This window comes from Sciurus carolinensis, chromosome 9 (assembly GCF_902686445.1).
Source record: "Sciurus carolinensis chromosome 9, mSciCar1.2, whole genome shotgun sequence".
Classification (NCBI taxonomy): Eukaryota; Metazoa; Chordata; class Mammalia; order Rodentia; family Sciuridae; genus Sciurus; species Sciurus carolinensis.
In genome coordinates this window covers 26,967,471-26,992,145 of record NC_062221.1, presented here as the reverse complement: position 1 = coordinate 26,992,145, position 24,675 = coordinate 26,967,471, and the positions used below count along the sequence as shown (strand labels likewise).

The following is a 24,675-nucleotide window of genomic DNA, read 5'->3' as shown; positions in this document are numbered from 1 at the left end:
GGATTTCCAAGTGCAAGTTAGATGATGTTCCCCCAGTTTTTAAGTAAAATTGTTATAACCCAAAGAGTTGGTCATCATTGTTCAAAAATGGCATTTGGTGAGTCTTTGTGCATAATATTATTATTGAAATCAGTCACTTGAATCCTCAAGACAAAGGAATACTTGAAACCATGCTGGAGTAACTATGTTAATACCTTATATCTTGCCTCTATAATGCTCTTGTCATATGCCCTGCTAATCAAATGTGTCAGGATCTGCAGAAGAGCTGCTCCCCTCTCCTGTACCAGAGTCTCCTCACATTCAGATTCTCTGCATTCCCCAGGGTTCTAACATAACAGCAGGCTTGTCTGTATAACCATATAAGTGTAGTTATTTTCTTGTATGATTTACTATTTATACTTGAATATTTTTTTCTTTCTTCATTTTACCTGTGATACTCAGGATCTCAGATATATAAATATTTTAATTACAAATATTTAACAATATGTAAGTAAGAAGGATTTGGTAGTTAAATATGCTTGGATTTAAACCTATCTAGGTCACTCACATGTTCTGTGACCTTGATGGAGAACTATAATATGAGTCTTCAACCCCCAGTCCTAAAAAAACAATGAAATAAAACCTTCTTGATGGATTTTTTTGTGTAAATCACATTGTTCATGTAAAACATCTAATATTGTGACTGGTTCATGGAAAGCTATTTAAGGATAAGGGTTAAACTGTTAACCTTACCTCCAAATCCATTTTGACTCTGATGTATGCCTGCTATACCTTTCTGTGTCCACTGGGGATGATGGTACTTGTGCTTCAATTTATCATTTCACATCAGTGTTTACGTATTCTTGGGACTCTTCCTTCACCCATAAGCTGAGCCCAACTTGACTGTGTTCTTTTTATTGGGGTCAGCTGCTGCTTATGTCCTTTGTGCTGCTTTTTAAAAGGTGTTCGGTCATCCATCACAGTTCCATTTTCATTTAGTTCAGAATTTGAGAAGTCAACTGACATCTTAGCATTCTGTTGATATACTAAATCTATCTGAACTTTAAGTTGCCTTTTATAGAATGTTTTAGGGAAAGCTGTGAGACTAGAAAAAAGTCCATGATTAAAGAGCAACTCCAGTAGGAAATAAGAAACTTTAGTATGCACTGGGTATTAGAAGCACAGATATTTTAAGAGTCACAGATTGTCAAATCAAGATTCTCCATGTCTTAACTGAAACTCCTAGCATAATTAGATCCTTTATCTTTACCTTGTGAGTCACACTTGGTTTTAATTCATTTTTGCTGTTTGTGAGAAACAGCATAGTAGTTTGTGAAATACTGGTTATTTTTTGGTAATGATAATACCACCACATACTTGGCAGCCTGAGAGTTCTTGCATCTTCTTTTTAAAAATTTGGTATTGGAGATTGAACCTAGGGGCACTTAAACACTGAGCCACATCCCCAGCCCCTTTTTTGTACTTTATTTAGAGATAGGGTCTCACTAAGTTGCTTAGAGGCTTGCTAAGTTGCTCAGTCTGGCTTTGAACTTACCATTCTCCTGCCTCAGTCTCCCTAGCCGCTAGGGAGCCACCACCCCAGCTGTATCTGTTTTTCATTTTATTCTTACTACATCCCAGCAGGTAGGCAGGAATGATTGCTTTCCCCTCTCCCTTTGTTTTATTGGTAAAGAAACAGAAGATGAGAGAAGTAGAGTGTCATGAACAAGCTGGAAGAGATTTTGGCTAGCTGAGTAGGCAAAATGGAGCTAAAATCTATGTCTTGCTTCAAGATTTTCATTTTAAGAAATTAAGAGCCACTTAAAATTAGTAAATTCACAGTATTTGCTAATCATTACTTATAAGCTTTTAAATTGAAAAAGTATTTTATATTAATCTTTTAAAATTAAAGCAACATCCTGAAATATGTATATGTCTATTATATTATATTTTAGTACTGTACTGATTTATATTATTTATTTCAAATATTTGAAATTTTAAGAAAATTTTGAATGACATAATTGCAAAAAATAGTTACTGTTTAAATATAGAAACAAAACCTTCCAGCCACCAGAGGAAAACATTTATAGCCAAGTATTGATTTTAAATTAATTTGGTTTTAAATTGATATTTAAGATGAAGTAAAGTTATTTAAAAAACTGACATTTTGGGAGCAATAGCTTTTATTTCTAATTACTCCTGTAACTTCCATAATCTAGAATTGCATAAGTAGTGACCTAAATCTTGAATGTTCATGGGACTACCTTATTCTGAAAACTATTCAGAAGCAAACAATAGAAGACTTTTCCTTGGGCATTACTCATTAAACATCAAAAACCAGCTTCTTTTTTGTCTCTTCATTTATATAGCAATACTTTGTTAGAGTAGAACCCAGCATTTTCAGGGAGGGATTGCTATTTTAAGCAAATAGTATTGACTAAATCTGTGGCACTCAGGTAAATATTTTAAGGAATGTTTGTACTGTTGAGTACCAGCTAGAACTGGTTTTCATTTTTTTCAATTTTTCATTCAGAAACTTTCTGTATGTGACAGATTGTTTGTGTAATTTTCTAGCAAGTGTTAGAATAGTTCTGATTATCTCTATTTTTAAATTGACTTCACTTGGTTAATTTAGGATTGTTAAATTATTTACATATGTAAGGCCAAAATTTCCACTCCATAATTTCCCCTATTTTATTCCCTTTTTGCCTATTTGAAAGTTTATTTGCAATTTAGTGGTTTTTGTTTTTATTGGTCTACTAGTTGACTTTTTTTTCCTGTAGATTTGTCTTCTTTGTCTTGCCTACATTTTGGCAACAAATGTTTTCTAAGCCATAGCAAATCTTCCTTCAATATGCTTTTTAATTGCTCTACTCTCTCTCCAGTTCCTCTATTGTCACCTGGAAATTCATCTCCTCTGATAAAATTTAGTTTGTTTCCTCCTCTGCATCATTCATTTCACTTTTTAAAAATTATGTTACTCTTGCTCATAGCTGTCTTTGACTTGATTGACTATTGCAGTAAGAATAGCTGTACCATCAATTCTCATTCTGTGTGTGTGTGCATTGCCTGGGTTCACTTGGTCTTAGGTGTCACAAAAATGATGATTCCCAGAGCATGATGAACCAGATCACTCCACTAAGTAACATTCCCCTGTTTCCAACTGCTTACTGGATTATTAGTCATATCTACTCAGAAATACCAGATGACTCAGGTCAACATATCTGTTCCAGCCTCTGTGGCTTCTTATCTTTTTTGTGTCATCGGGCTCTTATAAAGATCAACTATGATAATGCATATGTAACTCCTGGATAATCATTACTCTGGATGCATTCATGGAAGGGTATAGAATTGAGTGTAGGTGGAAAGTCTTGAGCACAACACAAATGTGACATTTATATTCTTAGCAAAGGAAAGTCATCATTCAATCATTCATTTGACAAATATTGAATGTTTTCTATGTTGAGTACTTTATAAGGTACCCCATGTTGCTAATGGAGATATAGCAATAAATGGTAAAGACAAAATCTCTGTGCTTTTGGAGCTCACTTTATACTGTTGGAAAACTGCTAATAAACAAGAAATATATTTAATATATTTTAAGATAAGCAGTGTTTCATATTTATGATTTATATCAGGTATCAGGGAGCTTATTTTGAAAAGCAGGTTTGTAATTAATATACCAAATAGTTCATCCATTTTAAATATACAGTTGAATGATTACTGGTAAATTTACAGTGTTTGCTAATATCATCATCTTCCACTTTAGAATATTTCTGTCACCCCAAAAATATACTTCATGCTCCTGGTCAATTTTCACTTGTACCAAGTGCTATTTTTCATCTTTGTAGATTTACTTTTACTGGGCATTTCATTTAAATAGAATAATATATGTAGTCTTTTACATCTGTTTTCTTCCTTTTTTTAAAGTAATAAAGCCATTATGTTGATTGACTGATTTTTTAATTGTATATATTAAGGGTACAACATGATGTTTTGGCATGTATTTTCACAGTGAAGAAAGTACTACTGTTGCTGGGCACAGTCGCACAAGCCTGTAATCCCAGCAGCTCAAAAGGCTGAGGCAGGAGGATCCTAAGTTCAGACCAGCAATTTAGCAAGACCCTATGTCAAAATTTAAAAAATAAAAAGGACTAAGGACATAGCTCACTGTTAAAAGTGATCCTGGGGGCTGGGGCTGTAGCTAGTGGCAGAGTACTTGCCTGGCATGTGTGAGGCACTGGGTTTGATCTTCAGCAGCACCACATTAAAAAATAAAGTAAAAAGCTAAAAAAAGGTATTCCATTTTCAGTTCCCACAACCCCCCCAAAAGAGTACTATTATCAAGCAAATGGACGTATTCGTCATCTCACATAGTTGACTTTTTAACTTTTTGTAATAAGAGCACCTAAAAATCTACTTTCTTAACAAACTTCTCGCATACAACAATACACATTTGTTCTCTTGACATGTTCATCCTACATAGCTGTAACTTTGTGCCCTACAACCTTTAACTTCCTATTTTCCCTGTGCCTGGTAATCATTGCTTTACTCTTTTTCCATGTATATCCTTTCTTCAAAAAAGATTCCACCTGTGAGGTCATGGATTATTTTTCTTTCTGTATCTGTCTCTTTCAAATAGCATTAATATGTCCTCTAGCTTCACTCATGCTTCTTCCATTGAGCATCATATTTTTGAGGTGTATCCAGGTTACAGCATCAATCAATAGCTCTTTCCTATTTATTTCTGAATTATATTCCATCCTATAAGTATACATTTTACTTATCCATTTGGCAATTTATGCATATTTAGATTATTTCCACTGTTGATTTTTATGAATAATGCTGCCATGAACATTTGTGTGCATCTGTGTGAACATGTATTCCTTTGAGGGGGATAGATAACTAAGAGAATAGTTTCTGGGCCATATGGAAAATTTATGTTTAAATTTTCTAAGAAATTGCCAAACTTCTTTTCCAAGTGTTTTTTTTTTTTTATTTCAATAAGCAATGTGTCAGGGTTCTCTTTTCTCCACATATTTGAGAATACTTGTTATTGTTTACTCTTTTTTGTCATTCTGTGTGAGAAATGATAGTTTTGGTTTCTTTAACCATTCATCTGTTGAAGGGGGATTGTTTTTGTCTTATTGAGTTGTTAAAGTTATGTGTATATTCAGAACCTAAGTCTTTTATCAGATATGATTTGGAAATATTTTGCCCCAGAGTATAACTATTCTTGTCTACTTTCTTAATATGTTTTTTGAAGTGAATAAGTTTTAAATTTTGACAAAAATGAGTTTATTCATTTTTTTCTTTCATGCATTGTGATTTTGGTGTCAGACTTAAGAATTTACCTAATGCAAGGTTACTCTGCCTTCTTCCAAGAATTTTATATTTAGACCCTCAAATTTTTATATTTTGAATTAGTTTTTATGTATGGGATGAGGTCCAAGTCTAAATTAACCTTTTTTCATTTATATATCAATTGTTCCAACATCATTTGTTGAAAAACTAACCTTTCCTCCATTGAAGTGCCTTGGCACAGTTGCCAAAAATCAGTTGCCCAAAAAGTGTGAGGGAAAACTTTTGACTTTATTCTGTTCAATTGATGTGTATTCTCTCTTCATTCTAATACCACATTATGTTATTTTCTAACACAGACATTCAAATTATAAATTTCTCTCAATACTATATTAGCCACACCCCACAAATTCACAGACTCTGTTTTCAGTTTTAACCAGATCAAATATAGCACCATTTTCTTTTTTGCCTCATGATTTAGAAGTATGTGTAGTCTAAATATTTTGGGATTTTTCCAGATGTTTCTAGCTTAATTCCACTGTAGTCAAAGAATATACTTTGTATTATGTGAATTCTTTTATATTATTGATTCCTTCTACCTGAAAATATTTTTTATATTTCTTATCGTTCACTTCTGTTAGTGGTACATTCATTCAACTTTTGAATGTCTGGAACATCTTTATTTTACCATCATTTTTTGAAAGATAATCAAGTATAGAATTAGAAGTCGGCAGTTTTTATTTCAGTACTTTATAAGGTTTTGATCCACTGTCTTCTCATTTGCATCGAGAAATCTGTTGCTATTCTGATTTTTTTACTCTCCTTATCATTGCTTATGAGTAAATTGATTATAACATGCCATTTTTAATTTTGTGTATTTTTCATGTTTCTTTTGCTTAGGGTTCATTGGACTTCTTGTCTGGGTTGACTAAATCACAGTTTTCAAAATAGAATGATCCCAGTGATCTCAGCATCTACCTTAAGAAACTAGAAAAAGAAAAACAAATGAATTCCAAAATATATAGAAGTAGGGAAGTGATAAAGATCTGAGTAGAAGTCAATGAAACAGGAAAATAGAGAAAATAAATCAAAGTTTAATACATTAGATAAGAAAACTCAGGAAGATCTTGCTTTAATTGGGAATTACTAATGCTATGAACACCTATAAATCATAAGTCATAAATGAATCATAAAAGCAAGTCCCAAAAAGATCAAACTATTTCCAAATGCCTATTTTTTAAATTTATTTTTATTGTAAACAAATGGGATACATGTTGTTTCTGTTTCTACATGGAGTAATAGCATACCATTTGCATAATACATTTACATAGGGTAATGATGTTTGAATCATTCTGTTATTTTTCCCCCCCCCACCCTTCCCACCCCTCTTTTCCCACTATACAGTCCCTCCTTCCTCCATTCTTGCACCCCTCCCACCCCCCATTATGTGTCATCATCCGCTTATCAGTGAGATCATTCGTCCTTTGGATTTTTGAGATTGGCTTATCTCACTTAGCATGATGTTCTCCAATTTCATCCATTTACCTGCAAATGCCATAATTTTATTATTCTTTATGGCTGAGTAATATTCCATTGTATATATGTACCACAGTTTCTTTATTCCAAATGCCTATTTTATAATAAGGTGTTAAATACCTTATATAATTTATAGAATATTGTACTAAAGTAAAAAAGTAGAATTGTTATATAATTACTCACCACTGACATACTCAGCTGAAAGTGTACTGAGCCTGAAAAATGTTTGAAACATTGAACTAAAATTTATTGCTGTATGATGGGGATGCTACAAGGTCATAAATTTTATCTTCTGATGAGGCTTGAGAATACTCGATATAAGGTACTTGGACACTGACAATTCTTTGATGGTTTAGTAGGACTAATGTTAGGGTTTTGATTGTATAGTTTCTTTCCCGCCACCCCCCCCCAGAAGAAAGTTTCACACAGAAGTGATAACAGGCAATGAAAGACTATATCTACTCCCTAACAAATAGTAAACATAGTGAATACTACTGGTCTTCTGGGAGATGGATAAGAACAATTCAGGAAGGGTGATCAGGAAAATAACCTGAAAGGTTGAAATATTTTAAGAAGTTAAGAGCATAAGGGAAAAGAGGTTGCTTCAGCCTAAAGGGACTGAACAGAATCTCAGAATGTCAGGCATTGTTCCCATAAAATAGGAAATATGATATGTCAGTTTATTTAGCTACTTATACTTTTATCAAACTTTGTTGAGCTCCTGTTTGCAAGGCCACATACAAGGCAGGTTTTTTTTCTGAAATACTTATGATTCTTTTCCTTCCTCACTCACTACATATATATTATTTCTGTGAGCCCCATTATTGTGCTGGGGATATAGATCAGTGGCAGAATATTTGTCTGATATGCCCAAAGCTCTGGGGGTCAATCAGTAAAACACACACACACGCACACACAGAGTAAATAAGCCTCATTATGTTTTTTCCATCATATATCATGAGTCTCCCAATTTTTCTCCATCTCTTTTTATTAATTTGATTCTTAGTGTGGGGTAGGGGGAGCAGCTGTTTAACACTATCCTAAGTGAAAAAGAAAAGGAAATGGGATATACTGTGGCATTTTATTTTCCTTATTTGTTGTTCTTGCTAAATAGCAGAAACCATGATCTCTTTAAAATGCATGTGGGATCATTGTGTCCTTTTAGTGTTTCTGATTACATTTACAATAAGATCTAACCCCATGCCATGATTCCTGCTTGCATCTCTGTTACACTTGATTGATTGTGAAAGTACCAAACTGTTTTCCCACCTGGATTCTTTGCATATGCTGATTGTGAGACCTGGAATGTTCACCCCTGGTTCTTCATTTTCTGTTTCCTTAAGTATTGTTTAACCTGAGAGACTTTCTCTAGCAGTCCAGAAGACGTAGTTCTCTGCTTATATATACAGTACTAAATTGACTACTGTCAGTGATCTTTTGTGTTAAAATTTTAACTATCATTGTTTCCCTGCTAATCTGCAAACTCCATGAAGACAAGTACTATTCTCCTTTATTCTTGTGTACCCAGTGCCTGACGATGCACAAATATATTCTTTCATTTACCTAAATTTATTATGCTTAACATTAAAAATATATAATACCTATTGAATATCTATGATATCTATGAATAAATGAATGAACATATTAGTATGTAGCTTAAAGTTTATCTCTGGTATATTAAATAAAAATAAGCCAATTACAGAGCAGTATATGTAAGGGAAAACATTAGTAATTTTGTTAGAAAAAATACAGTGTTACACATCTATAGGGGGAAAAACCTAGATGCATACATATACATCAAATAATTAATATTGGTTACTATAGAAGTGAGATTGGCAGTAGGGTAGAAAAGGCATATCCTCAAAATAGAGGACTTTGATTTTAACTTTAGTTCTATATTACCTGGGTTTTTAGATAAGACTATATTTTTATAATAAAGAGTAATAACTGAAATACTGATAAGAAATATAGTAAAACAGTGAACTATGTCATCTTAGACGTGGACCTGATTCTTCTTCCAGGCATTGGGCTAGTAGATTCTTTGTTTCTGCTCTAGTTGCATCAAATGTACTGTAACTCATCTCTTGATTAATCTTCAGGGTTTGAGGCTCAGTCAGAGGTGCTTTTGGTAGCTTTCTCTCTAAGTAAAATCAGAATCACTACTGTGGTCAGTGCCAAGAAGAGAAAATTGTATGATAAAATTCATTTTCAAAATAAAACTGACTGGATAGAGTTTTTAAATTTTCTACTAAAGACTTTGCTGCTTATTTTATACTGTGGTCTAATTTTAAAGAATATAATGTTAGGACCCTGTGTTTCAAAGTTTTAAAATAAAATATTAACACTTTTTGGAATGTTTGCTCTATAAAAGACATTATTTTATAAAATCATCTAAACAGCATTGACTCAATTTACTTTGTGTGCCTCCCATGTTCCATCATGCATGAGTATCTCACACAGACTTTCTTCATCTGTCTTTGGCCATTCCCTCTTGGGGACTTAGGGTCCTCTTAGCCTTGTGGGTCTGTATCAACCCCAGACCTGGAGCTTCCACCTAGAGGTTGGTTGGTGGAATTCCACCTCAGACTGTATGGGGTACCACGGAAACACTGATCGGCACTCTGTACTCACTTCAGCCCTTGGGTTGGGTTGGAATCCTTCCACTGTCGGTCTCTTTCACACAGACATGGTCAGAGCAAAATATATATACCACCCCAATTCCACAAATTCCAAAACCAAAGAAGGAGTTATGGTTTCCCCTCTACTCCCTGACCTGGAACAGAGACTACGCGGGCCACTCCCCAGGTCCTTTTCTGCTCCAACTCCTTAGAAGTTTACTCAGGGACCCTCAGAGGTTGATCAAGCCTCTCTTCCACCCACTTAGGCCTCTATGGGTAAGTCAGGTGGGATGCCACTAATGGATCCGGGTCCTACCTGTTCAGTCAGGTGATGTTCCAAGTTTCCTATTCCTGGTTCCTTCTCCTCATGGGTTCCATTGTGCTTTGGGGTGTCTGCTCTAAGATGCTGGGTGAGTCACCTCCCCTACAAGCAAAGAGTTCCCTGTGGTGCACCAAGGAGAAGTGTTGTCCTCCAGCATCCCAGGGAAGCCAGATCCTGGAGATGAGAGGCAGAAATGCTATCTTCACCTCTACTGTCTCTTCGTGGTCGCCAAATGATGTAGAACAAATGAGACTGGACTCCCGGCAATTTGCAGGAAGCAGGTTTATTGACTGTAGCCGATCCAGAGTGGCTTATGCTTTCCTCCTCCAGACCAAGAGTCTAGAAATTCTTTAGACTTTATACCCAGTGCGGGTGGGCAGCTTGGAAATTTACATTTTTGCAGAAGTCTACATAAAAGTAATTTTTTTCTTTGAGTTCTCAGAAAATGCTTTTTGTCTCAATTTTTTAGAACAGTCAGAGGTTTTACGTGTTTTACCACAAAAGCAAGAATAACATCAGCAAGTCCAAGTTTAAATTTAGCTCTTGCAAGACAGAGTAACAGGAAATAGGAAGTTCTAACCACACTGAGCTCTTTTGAAGAAATCTTTATTGATATTCTGTTAACAAGAATAATTATGGCGATGTCTTCTGTGGGGATCTCTGGCCTGCTTCACAAGTATTTGAATCAAAATCTCTGGAGATGGGGTCAGATTTGTTTAAGAAATAACTTTCCTTTTTATTTATTCTCTTTAGATATACATGACAGGAGAATATATTTTGACTTACTTATACAAACATGGAGTATATCTTATTCTAATTGGGATCCCAGTCTTATGGTAACTTTCTAGGTGATTGTGAAGCATGGCATTAGTGGTTTACACAGGAAGTGATACAATTCTTGCAGGGGAGGAAAGGAGACAATGCAGGGAAGGTTAGTCTTTGACACCTAAGCACAGGCATCTCATATGCCAAAGGCCATCCTCTGATGCTTTCTTACTAGAAACTTATTACATATAGTTGTAGAAATTTATAATATCATCACTATAGCAGTGTCTTTTATTTCTTCAGGAGTTGGAGGTCTAATTATTTCTACTAAAAATGTCTAGATTCTAAATAAACAGTATAAATATAGCTTTCTAATAAACAAGGGATTACTGAAATTTAATATGCAGAAGTTTAAAAATCCTTACTTTATCAGTGAAAAACTAAATTCATATCTAGCTAATCCTGGAGTATTAATTTTTTTCTTTGGACCTTGTATTCATCAATTGTAAACTGAAATACTCATCCAAATTATTGACTTAAAATGTTATCCATAATATATACTTAAATAATATTCTTATAATTTTTATCAGTTATTTAAGGCAATTTAACCAACACTAATTCTCTTTAAGAATTGAAAATAGAAGTTAAAATTACCACTTGTCATATAGCATTTATTGTTATCAATAAGCAATTATTTCTAAAGAATTTTTCTGCTACAAAAACCTACAGAGCTCGGTGCAGTAGTGCATGCCTATAATCCCAGTGGCTGGGGAGGCTGAGGCAGGAGGATCATGAGTTCAAAACCAGCCTCATTCTTGATAATGGTCATTCTGACTGAAGTGAGATGGAATCTCAGTGTAGTTTTAATTTGAATTTCTCTAATTACTAGAAATGCTGAACATTTTTTCATATATTTTTGACCATTCATATTTATTCTGTGAAGTTCTTATTCAGTTCCTTTGTCCATTTATTGGTTTGGTTATTTGGTTTTTTGGTGTTTTTGAGTTCTTTGAATATTCTGGAGATTGATGCTGTATCTAAGGTGTAGGTGGTAAAGATTTTCACCCATTCTGTAGGTTCTTTCTTCATGTTCTTGATTGTTTCCTTTGCTGTAAAGAATCTTTTTAGTTTGATGCCATCCCATTTATTGATTCTTGATTTTACTTCTTGCACTTTAGGAGTCTCGTTGAGAAATTCAGTTCTAGAGTCAACATGATGGGGAGTTGTGCCTACTTTTTCTTCTAGTAGACACGGTCTCTGGTCTAATGCCTAGGTCCTTGATCCACTTTGAGTTTTGTGCAAACTGAGATTCAGGGGTTCAATTTCAATCTACTATGTATGGATTTCCAGTTTTCTGCACCATTTGTTGAAGAGACTATCTTTTCTCCAATGTTTGTTTATGGCGCTTTTGTTTAGAAGACTTTTTTTGCACTCAACCTATCACTGCTCCCATGTGTTTGTCTCTTGTCATAGTCATTCATGTTTTTTGTTCCAAAGATTGTGTTTCTCTCAAAGGGCTAGGACCTTGTTTCCATCTGTATCCCTTATAACTCTTAACACAAAATAAGTACTTCCTACGTGGTTGAATTGATTTGACAAAGTGGTAGAGTTATTATTAAATGTGCTGTGTAGAACATGACTTAAAGACAAAATGCTTCAGTGTTTTCACCCCATCATGATTATGTTTGGCCAGCTATATAAAGGACATGATGTAAGGATCAGATAGGTCTATGGCTACAAGTGACAATTGCTGGCTACCGCTCCTATTGGTTGGATCAGTAAGAGAAATTTAGCCTATCATAGTGCACCTTATCACCTTCCTGTTCTATCTTCTCCTGAAGTCAGCTGAAGAGTAATGACATGAGGGATTAAAAGCCAGTAGCTCCTTTCTTATCCTCTTAATCACCTTGTAAAAATTACATTTTTACTTGGTATGACTTTTTTTTCTTAAGCTGTATTTTATCCTTGCAACCTCAAAATATTTGAGAAGAAATAACTGGTCTGTTAACACTAGATAAATGTATGTAATTATGAGAAAAAGTGATTAATACTGTAAATTCTTTAAAATATTTTTAATTCTATGCATTATACTCTGGCTTATCAAATACAATGAGGGGTTGCTGTTTAGATAAAGGGAAAAAGATCTGGAAACAAAGAGACAAGCATGAATATTTATTGCTGATACAAAAAATCTTTCCAGTTCCACTAACCAGGGTGAAATCAGCTACATGGTGGAATAGGAAGCTCCTGACTCCCCCCAGCAGATAGCACCAAATAAACAATATATCATGGATCAGTTCCTTTGAGAGAAAGTCAGAGCGAGACTGATTGAGAGATTTCTACTCACAAGTGGACACTGGGGACCATGAAATTGGGAAATAAGGAAAGATTCCCTAATCCAGTTTCTTCTTGTGGGAAGGAAGTTTTGAACTTCGCATATAGCACCTGAACTCTTTCAGGGGTCTTATCTCCAGGAACAGGGCAGAAAAGGGCTTTTTAAAATATGACTGTTTTCTCCCCAAAAGCTACTTATGCTATGTATTTTGACTCTTACAGCTGCATCCTAAAAGACTACATCTTAAACCTCTTAGATCATAACTGAGATAGTTTTAAACAGGAGTGCAAATACTGCCAGGTGCTATAGCCCCTTGGAGAAGTGCATAAAGGGGGCAGGAATGTGTATCCCCTGTTCTTTCACTGAATGATGCTTATAGAACACATTTGCACTTGCTACTTGATGACCAGCCTTCTAACGAGCTTGCTTTTGAGAAGAAAATAAGGCACAAAGCAATTCTTAGCAAATACAAAAAAAAAAAAAAAAAAGGAATAATTTCTTGCATCCTATCAGATCATACTGGAATGAAACTAGAAGTCAATGACAAGATACAAAACATAAACCACTCTAACACCTGGAGATTAAATTATATACTTTTGAATGAGGGATGGATCAAGAAGAAATTAGGGGAGAGGAAAAAATCTTAGAAACAAATGAAAACAGAGAAACAACATATCAAAACCTCTGGAAAGTCTGAAGGTAGGTCTAAGAGGGAAGTGTATATAGCATTGAGTTCCAATATTAAAAAAAATAGAAAGATACCAAATAAATATTCTAATGTTACACTTCAAGATCTTAGAAAAAGAACAAACTCATTCCAAGTCAATAGAAGACAGGAAGTAATTAAAATCACAGCTGAAGTTAAACTAAGAATAAATATCTGAAGGATCAATGCAACAAAGGGTTGGTTCTTTGAAAAGATAAATAAGTTTGGTAAACCCTTAGCTAATTAATCAACAGAAAGAAAAGACCTGAATCAACAAAATTTGAGATGAAAAAGGAGATATCACCACAGACACTTCTGAAATCCAGAGGATCATCAGAAATTATTTTGGAAATTTATATTTCAATAAACTGAAAAATCTTGAAATTACTGACAAATTTCTAGGCACATATGACTTACCTAAAATGAATCATGAGGATATAGAAAACATTAACAAATAATATCAAACATGAGATTGAAGTAGCTATTAAAAACCTGCTAACAAAGAAAACCCCAGGAGCAGACAGATTATCCATCAAGTTCTATAAGACTTTTAAAAAAAGAAATAAGGTGAGAGACAGATTGAGGGTACAGGGTTGAAGCTCTGCTAAGAAGTGGCCAGCCAGAAAAGTGGGGGTGGAGGTGCAGCAGCATAAAACTCACAGATGGAGTGCAGTCTTCAGCATACGTACAAGCCTGAAATTGCTCTGCAGCCAACATGGCCTCTGTCCAGGATGTCACTGGCTTCAAGTCTACACAAAACAGTGGTCTGATGAACTCTGCTACCATGGAAAATACTGAAAGTCTTGATACACAATTGTTGCTCTAAGACATTAATGTAGCTTAGTTCCCAGGAGCCCATCTCAGAGTGTGTTGCTGTAACTTTGCTTTCAGAGGAGAGTGCACTCTCCTCCCCAAGGTGTTTGCCAACCAGAGTGCTTGTATGTGTCAGTCATAAACCTGGGCTATAAGACCCACTGTTCATTTTGAAGGTATCTGTCCAATGATGAGGGTGCAACCTACGCGCTGCTTCATCCTTTAAGGCCATGAGGGAAGAAAGCACAGGTTACTAGGAAAGTAATCTCTTGCAGTCTGCCATTCAGCCTAGTGCAGTTTGTTGTTTCAAAGTCTCCGTTCCCCATCCCTGAGCTCATGAGTAGGGTGGATCTACTACCAGAGCCCCAGCCAGGACTGGGGATGCAGCTGTACACCAGCAACTGGTATTGTGTCTCACTTAGGGGTGCTTGTTGAAGTTTTGTTGAAGTCTATTTAACAAACATCCACTGTGCACCTATGGTATACCAGGCACTGTTCAATGAATAATGCAGAAACTCATGCCTTCAAGAAGCTTGCATCCTAGCAGGAATGAATGAAGACTAGATTCTCATTATAATTTTATAGCAAGTAAATATGTGCTTCAGGAAAACACCATCCCCTATGGAAAACTGAAAGCACTGGAGAAATATTGGAGTTTGTGTCTAGACTAGTCCTCAGCTGTCAGAGTGTTCTGTGGGAACATGAGGTATGAGTTACATTGTCTCAGAAGTGAGAAGAAATAGGAACCTCTGGGATCAAGGTCTTTGTGTTTGCTAATGTGTCTGATTCCCTTTCTTTCTTGTCGGACTTCCTCATCACACAAGGCTGTAGACAGGCAAACTTCCAAGAAGTTCAAGTATGACAAAAGTCATCTTTTGAAGGCTGAATTAAAGAAACTAGTCCCTAAAAGTGACATTGCTTCTTTGTACAAAGTGGCATCGAAGGCTGCTTATCAAATGAGTTTACAGAAGATGGTGTTTTGTTCCCTATGAGACTGGTGTCCCTACACAGCAGGAGGCTCCAGGACCCTGCAGAGCTGTGAGTGACCCTTGCTCAACAAAGACTGAAGATGACCTGTCCACATAGGAACCCAGTGCAGGGGTAGGGGCAGAGAAGTCAAATGGCAATTCTGCAGAGCAGGACCATTTGGCACTGAGGACAGAGGACATGCAGAAGCCATTGTTTCAGATGAAAAACAGCATCTTTCTAAGATGATGACAGCAAATCAGTTCATACCAGTGAGCCAATTTTTTGGAAATGTCAAGTGCATGCAGGACATGCCATCATCCTCTTCATCTTGTCCTTCGGTGAGCAAATGAGAATTCAGAAAAATGCATTTCAGAGCCAAAGATGATTAGAAAGATGATGAGCAGAAATGTAAAGAATTCACAATTTCTTTGTATATTTAGTACAATTAACAGTTTGACAACTGATCAAATTATAATAGTTATATAAAAATGTATATCTTCCAGAGACTGTCTTCTTAATTGAATTTCAAAACTGACCCATCAGTATACAGTACAAAACACCAGATGCCTGTGGGAGGTTTCCTTGGCACCCCTTATGCTTTGTTTCTGTGCTGGTGTCTATTGTCATATTTGTACATATACGGTGCTGATGTGGGTCAGCCAAGTAGGCTTAGTATTAAGTGAATGTGATCTTTGTAAGGAAACCTTCCCTTAAGCTCATTAGTTTTGATAACCTGCAAATTTATCTTCCATTATTATAATCTGATCATTCTTGTGATTAATTCAGTGCCAGTGTTTATAGGACTCTCCTCATTTCTTAATGTGAAGCTAATGTTTACCTTCAAATTTCACAAAACACAGATTGGGAAGAAATAATGTATTTTGAACTTTTTTTTTAAAAAGAAGAAATAATGTCAGTCCTCCTCAATTATTCCATGAAATAGGGAGGGAAAATTGCCAAATTCATCCTATGAGTTCAGTATCATCCTGATGCCAAAACCTGACAAAGATATGTATATCAAGGAAAGAAACCACAGATGAATATCCCTGATGAATATAGAAGTAAAAGTCCTTAATAAAATATTGGCAAAACTCATACAAAATCATATTTGAAAGATAGTGCATGATGATCAAGTGGGTTCACATGAGGGATGCAAGGGTGGTATAACATTCACAAATCAATAAATATAATTCATCACATAAATAGAGTTAAGGACAAGGATTACATGATCATTTAAGAGATGCAGAAAATGCATTTGACAAATTCAGCACCCATTCATTTTAAAAGTGTCCAAACTAGGGAGAGAAGGAACTTACCTGAACATTGTAAAAACTATAAATCCAAGCCTAACAATACTGAATGGAGGAAAAACTGGAAGCATTCCTCTGAAATCAACTTTCTATGATAAATGCACTTTTCTTTAAAATATTTAATATGACTAAAATCAATTAATGGATTAAAAATATTGTTTTATAATAGGTCATCTGTTTAATAATATTATCTTTAAATGATTTGGTAATAGTATATGTGTATCTGGATGTAAATGTTAATAATAAAAATGTGTATTTTGGAAAAGAGAAAACAGTGTAGCTGAGAGAAAAGAAAACATGAAGCAGCAAAATATTTTTTCTTATATTGTGCAGGTATTGGTATCTGGTGCTTTCACTTCATAGTTGCCCATTTCTTCTGCCTTGCATTGGTCAAACTTCAGATTTCTCTCCTGTCCCTTGGACTCCTAAGATTTAGCTCTCCTCTGAATCTGAGAAAGCACTGAAATGGAGAACATTCTACCTGAACACCTCATCACAAGAATGAGTTGACCTCAGCAAGAAGTATTTCCTGCTTGACCTGCAATCACACTCTCTGTTCACCCCTTGCTTGTTCATTATAAAGAAAAAGAATCTGTTAGTTCTGCTTATCTTTCCTTACAAAAGAAAGATTTTGCTATTGTTTTGAGTAGCTATACATCCTGAGATCAGTGTATTCTCTCAACTATAATAGTCTTTTTAAAATTAAATTTCTCTTTGTCTAGGGGGAAAAAAGAACAAACAAGGATAGTTGCTCTCCCAGCTGCTATTCAACATAATTCTTGAAACTCTAGCCAGAGCAATTATGTAAGAAAAAGGAAATTAAAGGAAATTAAAAGAATTCAAATAGAAAAAGAAGTCAATTATCTGTTTACTGATGACATGATCCTATATTTAGAAGACCCCCAAAACTTTCTACCAAAAGACTTCTAGAGCTGATCAAATTCAGCAAAGTACCAGGAAAGAAGATCAGCATGCATATATCAATCACTTCTATACTCCAAGAATGAATCTACTGAGAAAGAAATCAGGAAAACTATCCCATCCACAATAACCTCTGAAAATAAAATAAACTGGGAATAAATCTAATCAGGTAGGTGAAAGATCTTACCATGAGAAACTATAGAACACTGAAGAAAGAATTGAAGACCTTAGAAGATGGAAAGAACTCCCATGTCCTTTGATAGGCAGAAATATCATTAAAATGGCCATACTATCAAAATCATTATATAGATTCAGTGCATCCCCATCAAAATACCAATGACATTCTTAACATAACTAGAAAAAGCCATCCTAAAATTCATTTGGAAGAATAAGAAACCCAGAATAGCCAAAGCAATCCTGAGCAAGAAGAATAATGCTAGAGGCATCACAATATTAGAACTCAAATTTTACCATAGAGCTATGGTAACAAAAACAGCATAGTATTGGCATCAAAAAATAAAAGGCCAATAGAATAGGAGATAAAGACAAATTCACATAGATACAGTCATCTATTACTAGAAAATGGTGCCAAGAACACATTGGAGAAAAGATAGCCTTTTTAACAAATGGTATTTGGGAAAATTGATATCCATAATTAGGAGAATGAAACTAGATCTTTCACCCTGAACAAAAGTCAACTCAAAGTAGACAAAAGACCTTTTATTAGACCAGAAATTTTGCAACTGCTAGAAGAAAATATAGGCTAACATTCCAACATATTGATGCAGGCCCTCACTTCCTTATCATTACTCCTAAAGCCCAAGAAATAAAATGAAAAATCAGTGAGTAGTATGGTATAGAATTTAAAAGCTTCTGCCAGCAAAGGAACAAAGAATGAAGAGGGACTATAGAATGTGAGAAGATCTTGACCCAAGTGCTCCTCTGACAGGGGATTTATATCCAGAATATTTAAAGAACTCAAAAAACTTAATAGAAAAGCAAACAACCCAATCAATGAATGGGCAAAAGAATTAAGTGGACATTTCTCAAATGAAGAAATACAAATGGCCAATAAATATATGAAAAAATGTTCAACATCCCTAGCAATCATGGAAATGCAGATCAAAACTACACTGAGATTTCATCTCACTCCAGTTTGAATGGCAGTCATCAAGAATATAAATAATAAATGCTGGGAAGAATGTGGTGGGGGGAAAGGTACGCTCATACATTGTTGGCGGGACTGCAAATTAGTATAATCATTTTGGTAAACAACATGGAGTTTCAAAAAACTAGGAATAGAACCACATATGACCTAGCTATTCCAGCCTTTGGTATTTACCCAAAATAACTAAAATCAGCATATTCAGGATACAGGAAGTTTATGGCAGCACAGTTCACAATAGCCAAGTTATGGAATCAGCCCAGGTGCCCATTAACAGAAGAATGGATACACATACACAAGAGAATTGAAATTTTGGTATTTGCTGGTAGATGGAACTGGAGAACATCATGATAAGTGAAATAAGCCAGAAATATCCAAGGGTTGAATATTTTCTTCCATATGCAAAAGTAGAACAAAATATGGAAAAAGCATGGGACCACAGGAAGGGGATTGAAGAGAAGGGAGGAGGGGTGAGCAAAGACCAGAAAAATGGGTTGAAATTTACTGAATTATGCTATGTACATATACAAATATACCACAGTGAATTTCATCTTTATGTATATCTATAAAGCACTGATTTTTTAAAAATCTATAAGTAGAAGGAAGACCAGTAGAGTAGAGGAATGGGAACAGGGGGAGGGAGAACCGGGGAAAGAAGTAATACTAGGAATTGAAGTAGCAAATTTATTCCATTCTTGTAGGAGTATGCTAAAGTAAACCCCAATATTATGTACAACTATAATGCACTAATAAAACAAAAATGCTGACTGATTCTGTGTTTCCTCTCCATCTGTGCTGAATCTCTTAAGACACTCTGACTACCCAGTATTGATGTTAGTGAAATTCCTCTTTCACCCACCTTCCACCTTGCAGAGAAGCAGTATTCTTGCTGCTTGAATTCCAAGTCATGGAGCAGTAGGAATGCAGCCTTCCACTAGCCTGCCATCTTGATCCCCCTATTTATAGTTTTTTTTTTTTTTAATTAGTGCTTTGTGGGTATACATAAAGGTGAGATTCATGTTGGTATATTCATATATGTACATAGGAATGTTTGGTCAGATTCATTTCACTGTTCTTCCCTTATTCCATCCCTCCTCCCTCCACCTCAGTCCTTTTCCTCTGCTGGACTAATCTCTCTTACATTTTTGTGACATGCTGTTTTGTTAATATGATTTTGTAATATAATTTGAAATAGGCTATTATGATGCTTCCAACTTTGCTTTTCTGTCTTGGACTTTGCTTTTCTGACTCAGACTTGCAAAATTAGAACTATTTTGTTCCCTGCTGGTTTTTTAAAAACTTTTTCTAGTTATTTGAAGACTACCATTGACATTTTTGTGAAAATTGCATTACTTCTGTAGGTTGCTTTTGGAAGAATGGCCATTTTAATAATACTAATTCTGTTTATCCAGTACATGGGAGATCTTTCTAACTTCTGGTGTCTTCTTCAATTTCTTTCTTCAGTGTTCTGGAATTTTCATTGTATAGGTCATTCAACTCCTTGGTAAAGTTTATTCACAGGAATTGTATTTTTGAAACTGTTGAGAATAGAATAGCTTTCCTGATTTCTTTCTCAGCAGATTTATTATTGGTTATTGTTCTGTGTGTGTGTGTGTGTGTGTGTGTATCCTTCTACTTTGATGAATTTGTTTATTAGCTCTAAAAATCTTCTCATTGAGCCTTTAGGATCTTCTAACTATATGATCATATCATCTGCTAATAGGTATAATTTTGCCTCTTCCTGTCCCATTTGTATCCCTCTGAATTCCTTCTCTTTCCTAATCACTCTAAGATTTATGGTACTGTATTGAACAGAGTAGAAATTCTTATCCTGTTCCTGATAATAGATACTTGCTATTTTTTCCATTCAGTATAATATCAGCTTTTGGTTTTTCATATTTTACTACTTACTATTGAAATAAATTCCTTCTATCTGTAGTTTCTTCAGGATTTTTATCATTAAAGTGTACTGAATAATTTTGTTTGAAGCCTTTTCTACATCTGTTGAAATAATTGTGGCTTTGGTCCTAGGTTCTCTTTTTTGTGATGTATTATATTTATTTGTGAATGTTAAACCAGCCTTTTATTCCTGGGATGAATACAACTTCATCATGGTGTAAGATCTTTTTAATCTGTTGTTTAATTTGAGTTACTAACATTTTATTATTTCTGCATGTATGTTTATCAAGACTATTCATCTATTGTTTCTTAAAGTGTACTTAACCAGTTTGGGTATCAGTGTGATACAGGCTTCATAGAATGTGTTTAGAAGGTTTCCCTCCCTTTCAATTCATACAGTAATTTGAAGAGTATTTATATTCATTCTTCTGTAAAAATCTGGTAACATTCAGCTATGAATTTCTTGTTCTTGTCTTTTCTTATTAGGGAGGCTTTTGATTACTGCTTCATTACCATTGCTTGTTAATGTTCTGTTTACATTTTCTATATCTCTTGGTTCAAGCTTGGTAAGTTATCAGTTTGGGTCCTCTCTCTTTTGTTTAGTTGGCTAGGTGGTTATCAATTTTTTTATTTCTCAAAGAACCAATACGTTGTTTCATTGATCCTTTGTATTCTTTTAGTGTCTATTTTGTTAATTTCAACTATAATCTTTATAATCTTTCCCTTTATTAGTTTTTAAATTTTTTTCTTTTTCTTCTGAGATCATATCATTAGCTCTTTTTTTAAAGGTGGGTACTAATATCTATAAACTTCCCTCTTACAGCTGCCTGCAGTGTATCACACAAATTCTTCTATGTTGTTTTTTTTATCTTTATTTGATTCCAATTTTTTTCCATTTGCCCCTTAGTCTTCCATAACCTACTCATCATTGAAATGTGTATTTTCAGTCTCCATGTGTCTGTCTGGTATCTGCAGTTTTTCCTTGACTTCTAATTTTATCTCATTGTGGCCTGAAAATATGCAAGAAATTTTCAGGTTTTTTTTCTATATTTCTTAATACTTGTTTTATGGCCTAGGATATGATCAGTTTTGGAGTAAGTTCCATGAGCGACTGAAAAGAAAATATATTCAATTGTTCTGGATAAAACATTCTGTAGCTGTCTGTCAAGTCTTATTCATATACATTAAAGTTTAAATCTGATGTGTTGGGGATGAGGTTGTGGCTCAGTGGTAGACCACTTGCCTAGCATGTGTGAGGCACTGGGTTTGATCCTTAGCACCATGTAAAAATAAATAAATTAAATAAAGGTATCGTGTCCATCTACAACTAAAAATAATAAAAAAAAATAAATAAATCAGACGTGTCTTTGATGATTTTCTGTCTGGTTGTTCTTCCTGTTAGTGATAGTTGATTATTGAAGTAACCCCTTTCATTGTATTAGGGCCCCTTTATATCAAGAAATATTTTTGTAATTGGTACATCAACATTCAGAGTATAAATATTTACAATCATAATATCATTTTATTGTTCCCCTTACCAATATATAACCACTTTCTTTGTCTCTTTCACTAATTTTGGCTTGAAGCTTGTTTTGTTTTGATTGAAAGAGGCTACTCCTTGATTTTAGATTTTATTTGCATGGAATATCATTTTTCATCCTTTCACTTTCCATCTGTGAATGCCTTTGCCTGCTGGTTTTCTTTCTTTGAGACAACATACAATTTGGTCTTGTTTTCAATTGCAGAATTAAGATAAATTACATTCAGTGCTATCATAGAGAACTATGAGTAATTTGCATCATTTTATTTATAGTGTTGGAAACATTACAAGTTCTCATTTTCTTATTTATTTTTCTAATGTGTTTTAATTTTCCCCATGCTCTCTTGGTTGTTTTTATCTTCATCTTCTGTGTATAGGGTTTCTTTAAGTATCCTTGACAAGGCAAGCCTAGAAGTCTTCTTCAAGACCTTGGAAGGTCTTTATTTCTCCTTGGTTTTCCAGGATAACTTTTCTGGATATAGCAATCTGTATTGGCAGTTTTTTCTTTTGGTGTTTGAAATGTATCATTCCATGCCCTCATAGCTTTTGGAGTTTCTACTAAAAATCTGATGTTATTCTAATTTGTTTGCCTTATAAGTAAGTCTCCACTGGGTTTTTTAGTTGATGATTTGTTTGGTTCTTTTCACAATTTCTCCTTATTGAAATATTCTTTTATATTCTGAATTTTCTCCTTTAGTTTATTCCTTAGATCTTCTTTTACTCATTGTCACTTGTTTTAATCTATCAATTTTATAGTTTTTTTTTATGACATTCCTCTTGGATAGAATTGCCAGAAAAAGAAGACATGAATTTCAGATAAACAAATACAGAGTCGTAAAGAGTGATAGTAAGTGCGTATAAATGGACTTAGCATCAAAAGCCATATTTCTTTGTGGGGGGTTCTCTCAGCCACAACCCGCATGGATGAGAAAAGGGTTAACTGCTGGAGGATGATGTTGGCTATAAATCAATCAATTACCCATAAACTTATCTAACCAAAAACACAGAAGAGCCAATACTCCTTTTAAATGAGAGGGGGCACAATGAATCTGGCCATACCAACTCTGGCCTCTAACAACATGGAGTAGCCCAACTCTCTTTTATTTATAGACACACAGGTAAAGGGAACCAAGATGGGGGAGGAGCTTCTTCTGTGATGGACAGGATAGAGTGGAGTTAGAGGAACCATTTTCTTAGAGGGACTATGACAGAAGCAGGCAGGGAACGACTCCCACAGCTCCACATACCCCGCAGCAGTCTGGGTCAGACTTCCTTATCTATCAGTTCTGGGAAGTCAGACCTCTGTGTCATGAGGCTTAGCCTAGTCTGATTCTGCTAAATAAGGATGACTCCCCACATTTCTGATCTTACATAAATATGTTTGTATCATACACAATGCCAAAACTAAGAATCAACTCAAGAAGAAAGGTCTGAGTCTACGTGAAAACAAACAAAACAAAAAAATAACACTAGAAACCTTTACTAAGGAAAGTAAGATAATAGTTCATTGTCACTTTAATAGTCAACTTTTTGAAATATTTTTCTGGAATTTCTTCCACTTCATTGGGTAGTTTTAAATTTTGGAGGTAACTTACTGCCTTTTTTTTTTTCATGTTATCTGTTTCTATGTTGAAATCTACTATTGTCTCCTTATAGGAGGGGTGTTTTTATGATTTACTTTCTTTTTACTATGTGCCCAGGGTGGTATGATATTTCCATGTTAAAATGCACATTCCATGTGATGCACCTCTTCCATGGGTCATTCCCTATCTCCCCCTCAAGCCAATGCACCTCTACCACAATGCACTCATGTCATAAACATTCTGAAATCCACATGGGCAAACTCACACCTGTTTTGATTGCCCTGGGCCTATGCAGAACTGAAGAACAGTGGGAGTCATCTAGGTCAACAGTGGGAGTCATGCATACTTTCTCTGAAATGGCTGCCTGCTACAATTTTCCACCCAGCAAACTGGGAGAAGTTGGGAACTTTTCTCTTAACAAGTGACTTTGAGTTCCTTGACTTGGTCTGAGTTTCTCTTCTACCACTGTTTCCAAAGTAAGCTTGTTAGCTTTGCCTCTCCCTCTTTGTTACCTCTACCCTTACGTGTGCCCTGGTGGTACCAGTGAAGATTGGGGATAATTTTTTTGTTTTCTGTTCCAGTAAACCAGAATTTATGAGTTCATCTAAGTCTCTGACTATCCAGTACTGTGCCTCAGTGAATTCCCTGTCATCCACTTTTCTGATCAGCAGTCCTCTCACTGCTTAAGTTACAAACTGAAGAAGAGTTTAGATTTTTCCACCTACCTCTACTCTACCATCTTGCCAATCCCCATCTGTAATATTTCTTAAAACCTATTATTCATGTATATCTCAAACTAAAATGTTTAACTGTAAAAATGGGATGCTATAACATGAAATTTTCATGATTATTATGGCTTGATGTAAATAATTAGATCTAAATTTATACCAAGCTTCAATGTTATTCCTATATA

General features: G+C 35.0%; 1 protein-coding gene and 1 pseudogene across 1 annotated transcript in view; both read left to right on the top strand.

Annotated features, from left to right (window-relative positions):
* The window catches only part of Dock3 (dedicator of cytokinesis 3), a 712,604-nt gene that overhangs the window by 361,673 nt on the left and 326,256 nt on the right, over positions 1–24,675 (top strand).
* Positions 10,398–15,784, top strand: LOC124992758 (UPF0688 protein C1orf174-like; annotated as a pseudogene).